This window comes from Salmo salar, chromosome ssa02 (assembly GCF_905237065.1).
Source record: "Salmo salar chromosome ssa02, Ssal_v3.1, whole genome shotgun sequence".
NCBI lineage: Eukaryota > Metazoa > Chordata > Actinopteri > Salmoniformes > Salmonidae > Salmo > Salmo salar.
The window spans coordinates 63,057,183-63,072,135 of record NC_059443.1 but is presented as its reverse complement, the minus strand read 5'-3'; the positions used below and the strand labels follow the sequence as shown (position 1 = coordinate 63,072,135).

The 14,953-nt window shown below is 41.2% G+C and overlaps 1 pseudogene; it reads left to right on the top strand.

The window, feature by feature from the left end:
• The first annotated feature begins 7,779 nt into the window (after window positions 1-7,779).
• Window positions 7,780-11,452, top strand: LOC106589210 (endoplasmic reticulum resident protein 27-like; annotated as a pseudogene).
• Window positions 11,453-14,953: the final 3,501 nt, after the last annotated feature.

The window sequence follows — 14,953 nt, the reverse complement described above, 5'->3', positions numbered from 1 at the left end:
ACAGCCTGGAGGTGTGTTGGGCCATTGTCCTGTTGAAAAACAAATGATAGTTCCACTAAGCCCACACCAGATGGTATGGCATATCGCTACAGAATGCGGTGGTAGCCATGCTGGTTAAGTGTGCCTTGAATTCTAAATAAATCACAGACAGTGTCACCAGCAAAGCACCCCCACACCATCACACCTCCTCCTCCATGCTTCAAGGTGGGAACTAGACACGCGGAGATCATCCATTCACCTACTCTGTTTCTCACAGAGACAAGGTGGTTGGAACCAAAAACCTCTGATTTGGACTCATCAGACCAAAGGACAGATTTCCACCGGTCTAATGTCCATTGCTCATGTTTCTTGGCCCAAGCAAGTATCTTCTTCTTACTGATGTCCTTTAGTAGTGGTTTCTTTGCAGCAATTTGACCATGAAGGCCTGATTCACACAGTCTCCTCTGAACAGTTGATGTTGAGATGTGTCTGTTACTTGAACTCTGTGAAGCATTATTTAGGCTGCAATTTCTGAGGCTGATAACTCTAATGAACTTATTCTCTGCAGCAGAGGTAACTCTGGGTCTTCCTTTCCTGTGGCCGTCCTCATGAGAGCCAGTTTCATCATTGCGCTTGATAGTTTTTGTGACTGCACTTGAAGAAACTTTCAGTTCTTGAAATGTTCCGCATTGACTGACCTTCATATCTTAAAGTAATGATGGACTGTCTTTCTCTTCGCTTATTTGAGCTGTTCATAATATGGACTTGGTCATTTACCAAATAGGGCTATCTTATCTACAGTGGGGGAAAAAAGTATTTGATCCCCTGCTGATTTTGTACGTTTGCCCACTTACAAAGAAATGATCAGTCTATAATGTTAATGGTAGGTTTATATGAACAGTGAGAGACAGAATAACAACAAAAGAATCCAGAAAAAAGCATGTCAAAATGTTATAAATTGATTTGCATTTTAATGAGGGAAATAAGTATTTGACCCCTCTGCAAAACATGACTTAGTACTTGGTGGCAAAACCCTTGTTGGCAATCACAGAGGTCAGACGTTTCTTGTAGTTGGCCACCAGGTTTGCACACATCTCAGGAGGGATTTTGTCCCACTCCTCTTTGCAGATCTTCTCCAAGTCATTAAGGTTTCGAGGCTGACGTTTGGCTCCCTCCACAGATTTTCTATGGGATTAAGGTCTGGAGACTGGCTAGGCCACTCCAGGACCTTAATGTGCTTCTTCTTGAGCCACTCCTTTGTTGCCTTGGCCGTGTGTTTTGGGTCATTGTCATGCTGGAATACCCATCCATGACCCATTTTCAATGCCCTGGCTGAGGGAAGGAGGTTCTCACCCAAGATTTGACAGTACATGGCCCCGTCAAATGATGCGGTGAAGTTGTCCTGTCCCCTTAGCAGAAAAACACCCCCAAAGCATAATGTTTCCACCTCCATGTTTGACGGTGGAGATGGTGTTCTTGGGGTCATAGACAGCATTCCTCCTCCTCCAAACACGGCGAGTTGAGTTGATGCCAAAGAGCTCCATTTTGGTCTCATCTGACCACAACACTTTCACCAGTTGTCCTCTGAATCATTCAGATATTCATTGGCAAACTTTAGACGGGCATGTATATGTATTCTAGAGCAGGGGGACCTTGCGGGCGCTGCAGGATTTCAGTCCTTCACGGCGTAGTGTGTTACCAATTGTTTTCTTGGTGACTATGGTCCCAGCTGCCTTGAGATCATTGACAAGATCCCCCCGTGTACATTTTACATTTACATTTTAGTCATTTAGCAGATGCTCTTATCCAGAGTGACTTACAGTTGTGAATGCATACATTTTTTTTTCTATTTTTTTTTCCTCCGTGTAGTTCTGGGCTGATTCCTCACCGTTCTCATGATTATTGCAACCCCACGAGGTGAGATCTTGCATGGAGCCCCAGGCCGAGGGATATTGACGGTTCTTTTGTGTTTCTTCCATTTGCGAATAATCGCACCAAATGTTGTCACTTTCTCACCAAGCTGCTTGGCGATGGTCTTGTAGCCCATTCCAGCCTTGTGTAGGTCTACAATCTTGTCCCTGACATCCTTGGAGAGCTCTTTGGTCTTGGCCATGTTGGAGAGCTTGGAATCTGATTGATTGATTGCTTCTGTGGACAGGTGTTTTTTATACAGGTAACAAACTGAGATTAGGAGCACTCCCTTTAAGAGTGTGCTCCTAATCTCAGCTCGTTACCTGTATAAAAGACACCTGGGAGCCAGAAATCTTTCTGATTGAGAGGGGGTCAAATACTTATTTCCCTCATTAAAATGCAAATCAATTTGTAACATTTTTGACATGCGTTTTTCTGGATATTTTTGTTGTTATTCTGTCTCTCACTGTTCAAATAAACCTACCATTAAAATTATAGACTGATCCTTTCTTTATCAGTGGGCAAACGTACAAAATCAGCAGGGGATCAAATACTTTTTCCCCCCACTGTATACCACCCTTACCTTATCACAACACAACTGAATGGCTCAAATGCATTAAGAAGGAAATAAATTCCACATATTAACTTTTAACAAGGCACACCTGTTAATTGAAATGTATTCCAGGTGACTACCTCATGAAGCTAGTTGAGAGAATGCCAAGAGTGTGCAAAGCTGTCATCAAGGCAAAGGGTGGCTACTTTGAATAAACTCAAATATAAAATATATTTAACACTTGTTCGGTTACTACACGATTCCATATGTGCTATTTCATAGTTTTGATGTCTTCTATTATTCTACAATATAGAAAATATTACAAATAAAGAAAAACCCTGGAATGAGTAAGTGTGTCCAAACTTTTAACTGGTATTGTATATAAGGCAAATATTTAGAACTCAATTCCAATACCATATTTACATATGCAGGGATACTGGATTGATGGAGGTAGATATGTATAGGGGTTAGGTGACTAGGCAACAGGATATGAGATTAACAGAGTAGCAGCAGTTTGTATGTGAGTGGGTGTGCTAGTGTGTAGAGTCCGTGTTAATGTATCTGCATATTATGTGTGAGTGAGCAAATGATGGAGTGAGCGTTTGTGTGTGTGTGTGTGTGTGTGTGTGTGTGTGTGTGTGTGTGTGTGTGTGTGTGTGTGTGTGTGTGTGTGTGTGTGTGTGTGTGTGTGTGTGTGTGTGTGTGTGTGTGTATTGGAGTGACAGTGTGTGCGAGTGTATAGGGCCCTGAGAGTGTGCATAGAGACAGTGCAAATACTGAAATAAAAGGTCAATAAAGATACAAGGTAAACAAAGACAATGGATTATGAACTGTCTTGTTTGCCGCGGCATGGTGCTTACTGCCATAGAAGCACAGTGACATATGCCTCAATGCGGTCATATTTGTGGCTTATTGGGGGTGTGGCTTTAAGTTAGTTATTTTTGGCCACCCATCCCGTGAGATAGAATGCCATTCCAGTTGTTTTGAATGTCATTCCAGTGCACTGCTTGCTTTGAATTCTATCTTCCATGTTAAGGTAAAAATACAAATAATGTCCCGTTTGGAACTGACAAGTAGAGAGCTTTAAAAATATAAATACGCGATGGATGTGCCATCACCATCATCTCATGTTATACCTGGTTGTTGTCAGGTGTGTTTACCCATCATCACCTTCTGGATTCATCTCTGCCTGTTGAGATGCTTAACCTACCTTGGGACTGAACACCCGAGCCTGTGTGTATTATTAACTCTCTCAGAGTATCAGTGATAAAGCCATATTAATGCTCTCACGTGTGCCTCTTTCATCACCCACCCACCCATCCATCCATCCATCCATCTATCTGTCCAGTCATCATCTCTTTCTGAGATTACAGGTGTTTATAAATTCAAACTCAGTCACCATGAATCAGCTTTCACTTTTCTCATCCTTCTCTCTTTCTCTCCCAGACAAGAAAATCAGAAGATGCACGAATTTGAACATTAATTTGTCTCTGTCTTCCCTCCACTCCAACTCTCTCATTTTCCTCCTCTCATTCCAAATGTTTTTGGCAGTATTTCAGTGTTAAGATTTTACAACATGTTTTTAAACACCCGGGCCAGTTTACAGCAAAGGCCTTACATGTAATTTGTCTCTTTAACAAAGCATTTGTTTCCAAAAGCTAGAGATTACTGTAATGGAAGGAAACCTTTTGATTCACTAGACTGTGAAATAACATCAGAGGCAAAAGGAGGAGTGAAAAAGTGGGAATAAGAGAGGAGGAGATCAGCCAAGTGGAGTAGAGTTTCTCAGAAACATTGAACAATGAGTGTTTGAGGTCAACACTGTTGGGGGAAGGATATCATGCAGCTATGGATATTTACATTTAAGTCATTTAGCAGACGCTCTTATCCAGAGCGACTTACAAATTGGTGCATTCACCTTATGATATCCAGTGGAACATAGATACATATAGATACTGTACATACATTTGAGATCATACAGAGGTATGCCAAAAAGAGTGGAGACCGTCTGAGGACATGAGTGACACAACATAAGTTTCGAGGCTCTCATGAGTTTAGCTCTTAAGAAGCCTTACTGACTTAATATGGCACTGTCACTAATACTCTGTTAATAATATACACGTACAGGCCAACATACAGTAGATTCACATGTATTTATTTTTTAATTTAACCAGGAAAGTCAGTTAAGAACAAATTCAAATATATATATTTTTTTATATTTTATTTTTGCATTTTCCAATTAAGCATATTCAAAACAAAAGTGAAAAGATATTAGACAACAATAGGACAAAGTGACAGTAACAGACGAGCGTAACAAAAAAATTCAAATTATATATACAACCATACATAAAAGTCATAATAAAGAGAAGAACAAATTCTTATTTACAATGATGGCCTACCTACCCCTGTCAAACCCTAACCCGGACGACGGTGGGCCAATTGTACGCCGCCCTATGGGACTCCCAATCACAGCCGGTTGTGATACAGCCTGGAATCAAACCAGGCTCTGTAGTGACGCCTCTAGCACTGAGATGCAGTGCCTTAGACCGCTGCGCCACTCGGGAGCCCCATGCATACATTGCAGACATTGAGGTGGTTAGAAAGAGACAAAAGGTAAATGGAGACTTAGAACACTGCAATCTATGCTCTCATGAGGTTTTTATTGGCGACGTTTCAACCCTTATTCATCAGGTTACTTATTATCTGATATTAAGCACTTGTTCAGAAACATGGGATATGTGTACGTAACTTTCTCCTATATTGATTGGAGAGAGGATGAAACAAAAAAAGGGCCTGCTTGAGACCCGATATGAGATGTAACTAGAGCATGTTGAGGGATCTTTTGCCAAAAATTCACAAGTTCACATCGTCAAAGAAAGCTAAGCCAACATTGACACATTTCACGATACTTGATATCATCAACCTTCATCATTCAGTTGACATCGCAGGGTATTACACAACCAACAGATTATACCTACATGTTTACTATACTGTAGTGTAGATACAGGAAGTTACACTATGTAAGAGGGACATGAAGCACTTGGAATGTGGCAAGCAACACAAGCTACAGTTGTGGATAATATGAAATGAACTCCCATTTTTATTTTCAGGAACAACAATGATACCTTACCATAGAGACTTGATGTTGAGTTTGTTTTCTTTTTGTTTAACACATTTTTGGTTACTACATGATTCCACATCTGTTATTTCATACATTTGATGCCTTCACTATTATTCTACAATGTACAAAATAATACAAATAAAGAAAAGCCCTTGAATGAGTAGGTGTACATACACTTTTGACTGGTACTCTATATATTGATATATTTGTTTTTCAATTTTTTTTCAGAGTACATGTTAATTATACAGTTCAATTGTTTTACAATATTATAAACAAGTAAAAATATGGTAAAATCGAATTATTTTTCTTCATATCTAGTTGTGAGAACTCCACATGGTCACTTAGGTTATTGCTGATAGGGATGTCCCACAACTCATCACTAAGGAGGATTGGTCCTTGCTATCCGGGATCTTCGGTATATCTCTACCCCACTGAAGTTGACATAAGAAATGGTTAAGCCTATGGTTATGGTTAAGGAAGATTACGGTAATGGTTAAGGTTAGGGTTTAGGGTAGGGATGTCCCAGGGATCCTGGGTTGCACTAACCAAGGAGGATTCCCTTTAGATTGAGGACAGTCCACACCTGGCAAATTGCCCCCACTATGACAAGTCTTAAGCTGGTTACAAGCTGTTTATGAAACATCTAGCAGGACTGTGACACAGATGACTCTGGTATTAGAGGGGAATCTTTTCAAATGTGGGAACTGCTTTCATTTTAATGCAAAAATTTCCTCAAAAACAACATTTTGGTATTTTTTTCATTAGTCCCAAAAGGCTTTGAATGTCAGCGATCAAGTTTTCAAGACATAGGACTTTCAAAAAGATAATTGTAACTTGCCACATCATCATGAGGATGTGTTTTGCAAGTTAGTTCAACAGCGGACTAATGTAAAAAATACCAAAAGATCATTTTTGAATGGAGTATTCCTTTAAGCCGCTCGTTGGTTCATTTTTAAATGGCACTGTACTTTTGGTAGTTTGTGTACTCAGACTCTATAATATAGAAAATCTATACACCTTAAACAAATTCTCAATTTTTCAGCACACATTTCCTCTTGGAATCCTCAAATTGCTTTTAATTGAAACTTTATTTAAAATAAATAAATCACACTAAATATTCAACAATCTAAAATACTTCTCCTGCTTCATTAATACGTCTTCCAAAGATGTCTCTGATAAACATGTTACATAAAGGTTTGGTTTGTTGCGTGTCCGTTGGATACTAACATAGCAGGTTGGCTAATTCTCTAGGGTCAGTGCCACCACTATGGCCAGACCAGTGCCACCACTATGGCCAGACCAGTATCACCGCTATGGTCAGATCAGTGTCACCACTATGGCCAGACCAGTGTCACCACTATGGCCAGATCAGTGCCACCACTATGGCCAGACCAGTATCACCGCTATGGCCAGACCAGTGTCACCACTATGGCCAGACCAGTGTCACCACTATGGCCAGACCAGTGTCACCACTATGGCCAGACCAGTGTCACCACTATGGCCAGACCAGTGCCACCACTATGGCCAGACCAGTGCCACCACTATGGCCAGACCAGTATCACCGCTATGGCCAGATCAGTGTCACCACTATGGCCAGACCAGTGCCACCACTATGGCCAGACCAGTGTCACCGGTAGGTACACAAACCCTGCTGATTCAGAGTGCAGTGTGGCCAAGTCACCACAGGAGGGAGGGCCACATCCAACCCTGCATTAGTTTGAACGGCATGCACACATGCATACAAATCGAATTCCTATAAAGTGGCATTGCTCTGTCAGAAAAATAATGCTGTCTTTTAGGTGAACAGCAGAACATTACAGAATGAGTAGGGGAAAAGGGATAAAGAAAATATATGCTCACTTCAAACTGGCTAGACCATTTAGATACTACAGATATTTATGTACCGTACATTCTGGATTATACTAGAGATATACATCCTTGTTGAGTGAGGTGTCTGTATAGGCTGAAAATATGTGACAGATTTGATTGCTTGGGATTTTTTCATATTGAGATTCTGAAGTAAAAGCAAACAAACATTTTGCATGGATATCCTCAGGTTAGGAGGTACATTCTTAGTCATACACGTGTGTATGCACGCCCACCCACCCGCCCAGCCACACTCATGAACTGACACGGTGACACGTAGTCCAACACTCACTGATCTTAACCTATCAATAACACCTGTCAGGTTCTCATACAGGCACCAATCAGCAGCACAAGGAAACGGCCATGTGGCAGACCCTGAGGTACAGAGGGACGGAAGGAGGGACACGACACACACATGGACAGACGGACACAGACTCCAGCCTAAAACTCAACCGTCCGGCATAGAATCAAAAACTGACAAAATTCTCTGAGGCTCTTCTTTGTCTACAGCCTACTGATAAAGTTATGATATCGCTGCTCTCTCTCTTTCTCTCCCTCCTGGCCGCCTCAGTCATAGCTAAAGGTAAGAATCTCTTTGCCTTTGGTCATGTACATGTTTTTAGATTTCCTAGACATCTATCTTTTTAGTCTTTATTTCCTGTTTTCTTTTCTTTTTTCTTTTATTTATTTAACCTTTATTTAACCAGGAAAGGCTCATTGAGATTTAAAATCTCTTTTTCAAGAGCGTCCTGGCCAAGATAGGCAGCGCCAAGTCATTACAAAAATTAGACAAACAACATGAAAAACTACAAGTAATCTAGTAAAAACCATAGAATTTACAAAGAATATAACAAAATCAAAAACAGCAAATTAAAAACATTGACATATCAGGGAATCAGTCTCAAGATCATTCATCAGTGATTTAAGTCCTTCCTGAATGGTGTGATATTCTCTTCTATCTTTTTGACCTCTATGTTACAATATGCACACTAGTATACCACTTAGAATATATGCCCAATACATTGCTTCATTCTAAGTGGTATGCTGAAATTGACATTGGGATTGAGACTATGACTGGCTTTCTGAGAGCCGTTCTACAGATTGATGCATTTTTCCTCTCCGTGTTTCTAAAGAGATGGAACTAGTGTAGGTAGTTGGGTTAGGGCTTGTCCAACTAATTCCATCAACCCCCCCACCTCTCTCTCTCTCCCTAAAGACAGCGCCCTCCCAACCCTGAATGATGTCACTGCAGCCGAGGCCTTCATCGAAGCCTCCGAAGTGGTCGTCATCGGGTTCTTTGAGGTCAGACAGGAAACAAGCGTGGGAAGGGCAGGATGGGAGGGGAGGGAGGGAAATGTAACGTGTACAGTAACCTACTGCAGGCCTGAGTAAGGTTGACACATCACGATGGTACAAAACCACATCAGATTTTTAGCATCGTTGGCTAGACGCTACACCACTAACGTGCGGCCGGACGCGGCCAGCCAGATATAACCGAGGGCAAATTAAACCATAACTCAGATTTGAGACAAGAAAAAAACTAAACATGCATTCCTTCCTGTGCACTGTTGACTGTTCGTAGCTACAGTCCCAGCTGCTGTCAGGTTTGACGAGAAACTATTTCCTGTGGCTGGCCACACACTTGGCACAGGAAGTGACTAGCTGGCGTTGCCTTGGGGATAGTAGGCGGCCGTCCCAGAGTGCCAAGTGGCGGCCCGAGCCCTTTGGCCAAACTCAGTGTGCGGGGGACGATGGCTGGCGGACGGCAGGCCGCTGGACAAGGAAATGAGGACGCATCTGAGGAATTGGCACAGAGGAGGTCGCTGTAAACAAGTGTAAACAGAGCGTGGGTGAAGGGTGGAGAGAAGGAGTGGTGCAGAGAGAAAGGACTGGAGGAGGAGAGAGAATAAATGAGGGAGCGGGAGTGGAGGAGAGAGAGAGAGATAGGGAGTGGAGGTGAGAGAGAGAGATTGGGAGTGGAGGAGAGAGAGATTGGGAGTGGAGGGGAGAGAGAGAGAGAGAGAGGAGGGAAGAGAGAGAGAGAGAGAGAGAGAGAGAGAGAGAGAGAGAGAGAGAGAGAGAGAGAGAGAGAGAGAGAGAGAGAGAGAGAGAGAGAGAGAGAGAGAGAGAGAGAGAGAGAGAGAGAGAGAGAGAGAGAGAGAGAGGGTAAATGGTGGACTGCCATGTACCTGCTGGGGACCAAAATATTATTTCAAGACATTCTTTGAGGAAAAATATTATTCACTGAAATTCACTTGGGCTAAGTGGCAATTTCAATCTCAAAAACAGACTTCAATAGTATATCACTGTTGTGAGTGTTATTAGACTCGAACATTCTCTCTCCCTCTCTGTCTACCCCCTCTCTCTGCCCCACCCTCTCTCTCTCTCTCTCGCCATCTCTTTCCCTCTCTCTCAGACTCCCTCAGACGAGACTTTTGGCTACAAGGAGTTTGTGGAGGCAGCTAAGACTGTGAAGCATATCCCTGTGGCTCTGTGCAGCGATAAGGAGGCATGGGCCAAACTCAGCATCGTGTCTGACACTATCACCATCTTCAGAAAAGTAAACTACTACACCACACTTTTCACTTTGTCCATCAGAAATCACCTGCTTGACTCCCATTACAACTACTTCGACAACAAATTTACAAGAAAATATCAACTGAAAAATTTGATTTCTGTGTGTGTGCTCAGGCAGATAACCACCAAGACAACCTTCAGCTCTCTGAGACCAAGAAAGTGGAGGCGGACGGCCTTGCTCACTTTATCACCATGAACGAGCTTCGCTACATCACCGAGTACAACCAAGTGGTAGTCACTGACCACAGCACTGTTCATCTACACCTAACACACTACTCTATACAACAGCACCTATTAACAGTTATACCAGCCTTGTTATGATTACACCTTGCCATCACATCTTTGTATAATTAGCCTTTCATGTTCAGTCATATAACCAGACTATACCTACAGACAGTTAATGTACTGTCACATGACTATTTTGATATCTATTTCCTATAGCTCTCTCTCTCTCTCCTCTCCTCTCAGACAGCAGTGGGTCTGTTCCGGTCTGAGGTGAAGGCACACCTCCTGCTCTTCATCAACAGGGGGAGTGGTGACTATAAAGTGCTCTGGCCCCAGAATTTGTTGGGAAGGTAAGAGCAGGCAAGCAGCAACTGGACCTGAAAAGAGCGACTCAACAAAACCTCTGTTTATATTGGCTATTTAATTGAATCTTGAATTTAATTTGAAAATTGGATCAATGGAGTCAGATGTTTTGAGTCCCAGAATCTCAATGTACTGTATATTATATATAGTGTACTACTTTTGACATTGGTCTCGTCCAATAAAATCACAGATTTTAGTTTTAGTTTCTGTTGCCAAATGTATTTGCTACAGTGTGCTCTACTGAATATTACCATAATTTTTTTGTCACAGTTCCTGTTTGTGCTGGTACACGGGGTGAAGTCCAATGAGAAATCTCTGGGCTACTTTGGCCTGACGTCACGTGACCTTCCCCGCGTGGGCATTTACGACCGCGACTCAGATATGAGGTGGCTCATGCCCGAGGGAGAGATCTCCACCAAACGTATGCGGGAATTCTGCCAGTCACTCACACTAGGCAATCTCAAGGTCAGAGGTCAAAAGAAACCTGAGTTCAAATAGTATTGGTTCTCTTTCAAATGCCTTTGAGGGTTGATTGAGCCTGCCTGGAGTGCCAGATGGACAGGGTTTGCACTTTTTGGACTATTCTATTGGTTCCATTGTGCCAGGCAAGCTCAATTAAGAGCAGGTAAATACGTATTTGAAATAAAACTAATACTATTTGAACCCATGTCTATGGCGCAGTATACGTTTCAGTGGCTTTGATAATATGTAGAAAGCAGCAGTAAATTACACTGAGTGGCCTCCATTTAATGTATATTGCTTCTCAAAAACTTTTTCCATCTTTTTAGGAGGTGAAGCAGGCAGGAGAACCTAAAACTGAGTTGTAAAATAAACAAATAAATGAATGTAAGTAATTAGCTTTGTGACAGTTATTGTGTCTGTTTTGGAGTCAGTATTGATTTCTGCCTGAATCTTATGTAGGCTATGTGTGTGTTCTGGTGGGCATGTGTGTGTGTTCTGGTGGGCACTGAAATTTTTGCCTAGTTTGTCAGCGTTGGCGCTGATCTGATGGTTACAATCACAACTGACTAACCTCAGAAGACTGGCAGGGCATGGAGGGTCTAACAGAGAAAGAAGAATTGTAATCTGTCTTCTGAAAAAATAACAGTTGAAGATTCCAAATGCAATCACAAAGAAACAATACAATGCAAAATATTACAATACGTGTGTATTTTCATGCAAATGCTACATTTAAGTGCAGACCTGTGTTGAAATACATGTACAGGATATTTGAGTGTCTGGTATATAAAAAACTTTTTCAAATACGCAGCCCAAAACAATAACTTTTATTTTTGTATTTGAATGGTTATTTGTAAAAACCAAATAGTCTGCCAAATTGTATTATTTGACAGTATTTTCAAATTCTTATGTAAATTCATGAGAGTGTATTTGAGTTTTTCAAATCCTTTAAGTGTATTTCCAAATATATATTATCTTTTCAAATAAAAGATCAGAATACTATGAATATATGAGCAATTAGTTGAAATATTTTAAATACAGTGGCAAGAAAAAGTATGTGAACCGTTTGGAATTACCTGGATTTCTGCATAAATTGGTCATAAAATTTGATCTGATCTTCATCTAAGTCACAACAACTGACAAACACAGTCTGTTTAAACCAATAACACACAAACAATTATACGCTTTCATGTCTTTATTGAACGCACTGTGTAAACATTCACAGTGCAGGGTCGAAAAAGTATGTGAACCCTTGGATGTAATAACTAGTTGACCCTCCTTTGGCAGCAATAATCTCAACCAAATGTTTTCTGTAGACCTGCACAGAGGTCAGGAGGAATTTTGGACAATTTATCTTTACAAAACTGTTTCAGTTCAGCAATATTCTTAGGATATCTGGTGTGAACCGCTCTCAAGGTCATGCCACAGCATCTCAATCAGGTTGAGGTCAGGACTCTGACTGGGCCACTCCAGAAGGCGTATTTTCTTCTGTTCAAGCCATTCTGTTGTTGATTTACTTGTGTTTTGGGTCATTGTCCTGTTGCGTCGCCCAACTTCTGTTGAGCTTCAACTGGAGGACAGATAGCCTTACATTCTCCTTTAAGATGTCTTGATAAACTTGGGAAATAATTTCCCCATCAATGATAGGAAGTTGTCCAGGCCCTGAGGCTGTAAAGCAGCCCCAAACCATGATGCTCCCTCCACCGTACTTTACAGTTGGGATGGGGTTTTGATGTTGGTGTGCTGTGCCTTTTTTTCTCTCCACACATAGTTATGGTATGAGTTCCTTCCAAACAAATCAACTTTAGTTTGACTCCTGACTCCAATTAGCTTTTGGAAAAGTCAATAACCTAGGGGATCCCATACTTTTTCCAACCTACACTGTGAATGCTTAAATTATGTATTTAATATAGACAAGAAAAATACAATAATTTGTGTGTTATTAGTTTAAGCACACTGCGTTTGTCTATTGTTGTGACTAAGATGAAGATCAGATAACATATTATGACTAATTTATGCAGAAATCCAGGTAATTCCAAAGGGTTCACATACTTTTTCTTGCCACTAGTATTTGAACCCAGATCTGATTGTGTTACATACAGTTGAAGTCGGAAATGTACATAAACCTTAGCCAAATACATTTAAACTCAGTTTTCCACAATTCCTGACATTTAATCCTAGTAAAAAAATCCTGTTTTAGGTCAGTTAGGATCACCACTTTATTTTAAGAATGTGAAATGTCAGAATAATAGCAGAGAAAACATTTATTTCAGCTTTTATTTCTTTCATCACATTCCCAGTGGGTCAGAAGTTTACATACACTCAATTAGTATTTGGTAGCATTGCCTTTAAATTGTTTAACTTGGGTCAAATGTTTCGGGTAGCCTTCCACAAGCTTCCCACAATAAGTTGGGTGAATTTTGGCCCATTCCTCCTGACAGAGCTGGTGCAACTGAGTCAGGTTTGTAGGCCTCCTTGCTTGCACGTGCTTTTTCAGTTCTGCCCACAACTTTTCTATAGGATTGAGGTCAGGGCTTTGTGATGGCTACTCCAATACCTTGACTTTGTTGTCCTTAAGACATTTTGCCACAACTTTGGAAGTATGCTTGGGGTCATTGTCCATTTGGAAGTCCCATTTGCGACCAAGATTAACTTCCTGACTGATGTCTTGAGATGTTGCTTCAATATATCCACATAATTTTTCTTCCTCATGATGCCATCTATTTTGTGAAGTGCACCAGTCCCTCCTGCAGCAAAGCACCCCCACAACATGATGCTGCCACCACAGTGCTTCATGGTTGGGATGGTGTTCTTCGGCTTGCAAGCCTCCCTCTTTTTCCTCTAAACATGACGATGGTCATTATGTCCAAACAGTTCTATTTTTGTTTCATCAGACCAGAGGACATTTCTCCAAAAAGTACGATCTTTGTCCCCATGTGCAGTTGCAAACCATAGTCTGGCTTTTTTTAATGGCGGTTTTGGAGCAATGGCTTCTTCCTTGCTGAGCGGCCATTCAGGTTATGTTGATATAGGACTCACTTTACTGTGGATATAGATACTTTTGTACCTGTTTCCTCCAGCATCTTTACAAAGTCCTTTGCGGTTGTTCTGGGATTGATTTGCACTTTTCGCACCAAAGTACGTTCATCTCTAGGAGACAGAACGCGTCTCCTTCCTGAGCGGTATGACAGCTGTGTGGTCCCATGGTGTTTATACTTGCGTACTATTGTTTGTACAGATGAACGGGGTACCTTCAGTTGTTTGGAAATTGCTCCCAAGGATGAACTAGACTTGTGGAAGTATACAATTATTTTCTGAGGTCTTGGCTGATTTCTTTTGATCTTCCCATGATGTCAAGCGAAGAGGCACTGAGTTTGAAGGTAGGCGTTGAAATACATCCACAGGTACACCTCCAATGAATCAAATTATGTCAATTAGCCTATCAGAAGCTTCTAAAGCCATGACATCATTTTCTGGAATTTTCCAAGCTGTTTAAAGGCACAGTCAGCTTAGTGTATGTAAACTTCTGACCCACATGAATTGTGATACAGTGAATTATAAGTGAAATAATCTGTCTGTAAACAATTGTTGGATAAATTACTTGTGTCATGCACAAAGTAGATGTCCTAAATTTGTGGAGTGGTTGGAAAACGAGTTTTAATGACTCCAACCTAAGTGTATGTAAACTCCCGACTTCAACTGTACATGAAAGATCCAGTCACTGTAGGCCAGCCTATAGCAGTGGAAGAGGGGAGTGAGTGCAGATTTCTAGACATTAAGGGCCGTACAATAAAGTAAAGAAGGATTGGAGCACTTGGGGTGAGTATAAAAGACCAGAAAATATAACAGATTGTCTGCTTGCTGTGCTGAAACAAACAGAAGAAGAAAACAACACATTC